This window comes from Gavialis gangeticus, unplaced genomic scaffold, assembly GCF_001723915.1.
Source record: "Gavialis gangeticus isolate Ggan-Ray unplaced genomic scaffold, GavGan_comp1, whole genome shotgun sequence".
In the NCBI taxonomy this organism is placed as follows: domain Eukaryota; kingdom Metazoa; phylum Chordata; order Crocodylia; family Gavialidae; genus Gavialis; species Gavialis gangeticus.
The window spans coordinates 113555536-113559328 of NW_017729025.1; positions in this window are offsets into that span (position 1 = coordinate 113555536).

Sequence of the window (3793 nt, forward strand, 5' to 3'; positions counted from 1 at the left end):
AAACATTTCTCATTGAAAAACAGCCTTTTTTAATTAAGCATTTTATTTAAAAAACACTTGATGCTACAGATATTGTCCTTTTTCACAATTTTTCTATGATATTTCATCAGCTGTTTATGTACATTATTTTTAAAATCATTAGCAAAATGCTCATTTCATAAAATCCATTTTTACTTCCTGAAAACTACATTTTTCCACTGGAAAATATTCAGAATGATCTAGAGAGCAATTTAGATAAAGAATTCCTTAAAATGTTGTACAACTTTTCATGAAATGTTGGAGTTCTGAATCCTGAAAAATCAAAAAAATTGAAATGTAATTTTTTATTGCAAAATTATTTTCCTGGATATCAATCAACACTCTCAATCACCTGCTACAAAGTAGTCCTTACCATATTATGTCTGCCATCTAATAAAGAGTGGGAGAAAGGCAGTATTAGTATTGATGCCTGCAAACAGAGTAGAGACACAGAGAAGTTAAGGTCCACATCTTAAAGGTATATAAGGGCCTAAATTCTAGCAAGCTTTCCAAAAGACCACCTAGAATGAAAACATTTTGCTACTGCACTGTTGCTAGAGTGTTGCAATAGGACCATGCTGGTTGCACTAGAACTATTGCTGGTTATACTCTAGACCCCAACAGTGGCAAAAGCCAAATAACCTTCCTCAACCCCTTTTACCTTTCTTTGATGAAGGTATTTAGGCGCCGTTGAGGATCACTGGGACTTCAAACTTCATGATACTTGTTCAAAGTAGCACAAGAAGTCTGTAGCAAAACTGATAATTGAAAGCTGTGTCACCTGAGTCCTCTCCTAGTTACAAAACCCACCAATGCCAAACACTCACAGAAACAGACCTTCCATATCATGATATGGGAATGAAAATCAGAAGACTTTTTTTAAATTAATCTTCTGGCTTTTGACCCTTCCAACTCCATGCTTTTATGTTTAATCTTTATAAGAAAATCAGGCTGCTACTTTATTTCTTCAAGGCAAATGGAGTCAGCAATATCCTCAGTCCTGGAGTCAAAATAATAGACTTGTGGATGAAAATCACTATGGGTCATATTCTCATACCCTTATTCTATAGTTTAGTAGCACATTACTTCACAATTGGTCCTATTGACTTCAGTGGGACAACAGGTTAAAATGGACTCGTCAACCTGCAGTAGGGGATTGGAATCTAGGCCTCTATGCCAAGTAATTGTCATTAGTGATAATTATTAGCTATTTATTAATATTTTCAAAAATGTTGGTTGGTTCAAGTGTATGAACATTTGCTGTTGATGTTATTAAAAAAGATTAAAGAGCAAGGGTGACAATAACAATTCTTTCTCAGAATGTTGGAAGGTGAAATAAAACACCCAAGGAGTGCTCACCCTGATTTAGGAAACTGGCGATTCAAATGTCCTGGGGAAATAGCATGTCAGTGCAACTTCTTTAGTGATCAATAAAGTAGTCTGCATTCACAAAAAAGGTTTCTGAGAACCTCAAACTCCCCTGGGGACAATCCTTTGACATTTTCATTGACACCTACTGAAGTAGTTGCCTTTTTAGCTTTGCTGTAGGACAGCAATTTGCCACCTCATTATCAGTTTGATTGATGAGAACACTGTCTTAAAATGTCTGTCACATTATGATTGTTAGTTTGACTCCTTTGCTAGATTGATCTCCTCAAAAAGAAACACTGATGTGCATGACAAAATGTTTTCGAAGGCAAGATGTCAAAGACAGGTTTTCTGAAAGAAATTGCAGTTTCTGCAAAAGGAATTGACCCCATCGCTCCTTTGTTGTCTTTTACATTTGTGTTTTAGAAGTGGAGTCGTATGCACCATTTACTTATAATGACACTCCAGAGGTGGCTGCATTTTAGTGGCTGATATATAGGCAACATTGTTTTGCATGGTTTTAAAAGTCTGTGAAACACTGGTGGAACTTTGAAGTCCTGTGTAAGTGTAAGAGATTTTTATGAATGCACAAAGACTAACAATAGAGCCCAGCTTCCCAATCTGCTAGCCACAAAATAAATCACTCCAGTGCTTCTTTATTTGTCTTTTAAGAGGTTGCAGAATTTCTTACCCCCAATATATACTGAACTTTCATCTTTTCATCTTTCATCTTTGATCTATACTCCTTTTATGCTTTCCCCCCTCCCTGCCTCTCAGTACCTGAAAACTTCACATTCTTTACTGGATACGTTTATAGCACCCACAATTCACTGTTACTGCCATGCCACAGGTGACAAAATGCAGGCACAGGGAGCCTAAAGCCTATGTCTGTGCAGCAAACAGGAGAAGGGACTACAGAATGGCTAGGCATACTAGCTTTCATCTACCCAACATGGGTAACAAGAATAGTGAGTATGCCATAGTACAAGCCTGCAGAGGAGCTTGGGGCATTTATGTGGACATTGAAACCCCACTGCTACATCTTTACTATTACAGTTACTTGAGCTAGCTGGATCAAAGTGAAGTCAGGTATACTTCCCAGTGGCAGTGCAGATATAACCTGAGTGACTTACCAAGGGATGAAGAGAAACCCTATGGAGGAATAAGGAATTTAACTCCACTCTCCAGAGGAATGGACTAGCTCTTTAACCACTAGACCATTTCTCCTCTTTTTTGCAATTTGCACATTGTCATTTTTTCTGCAGTGGCTTTCTTAGCTTTCTGTAGATACAGCAACCTGTATTTTAGAAAGTATCTCTGTTTAAGAGAACTCTTAAGCATGGGAAGTCAATGGGACTTCAGAATATGCTTTTGTTAATTCAAGTTAATTGCAAGGTGTGCTGCCCTGAGTAGGAATGGATGCAAATGTGTGTTTAAGTGTTTTTCCTTAATATAAGGGTGTAGGATGTAGCTGTGTTGGTCTAAAGATATAGGCAGACAAGGTTCTTTGGGTAAATCTGACATCTGCTATTACACCAACTCAGATAGTTGGAAAAATTCTTCTTTGCAAGCTTTTGGGTACAAATACCCTTCATCAGGCAGAGGAAGTGTCTGCAGTTGGTCTGTGCTCTTCCTGGCTAGAGTAGTAAAGCAGCCAGATGCCAGAAAATATGCAAGAAAGCATGGGTGACTGGTGCCTTCTGATCTTGTGGGGGCACCAGCGGCCAATCACTGACCGGGGGGGAGGGTGGTATCCCCCATTGGCTGATTGCTGACTGAAAGTGCCATTGGCACTTCTCTTGGCGCCCCCATGTTCTCATGGGGAGCACCAGCCATCGACCCCACTCCCCAGCCAGCAAGAGCCAATTTTGGGGTGGGGAGAACATGCCACCCCCCGTGCCTCCCCTACATGTCACCTATGCAAGAAAGCCAGTCAGTTAAAAAATAATATTTTCATTGACGGGCTTTCTTGCATGGCCTCTGGCTGCTTTACCACTCCATCCAGAAACAGTACAGACCAACTGCAGATTCTTCCTCTGCCTGATGAAGGGTATATGTACCCAAAAGCTTGGAAAGAAGAATTTTTCCAATTATCTGAGTTGGTCTAATAAAAGATATTGGATGTACCCAGAGAAACTTGTCTGCCTATTTCCTTAATTTATGCTTTTTTCTTAAGATCAGATTTGGACAATATAAATACTAAGCCTGTGAGGAGCGACTAGTATTTGCTTTGGATTTGGATTTGGCCAATTCGTGGGACAGTGATTTAATTCAGCGATTCAAATCACTGTCCCAAATCGATTCAGCTGAATTTGATTCAGAGATTCAGCTGCTGTTGAATCTCTGAATCACACACAGGCCCATCCCCTGCCCACTCTCCCAGCCCTGGCAATGGCTGCCTTGCCCA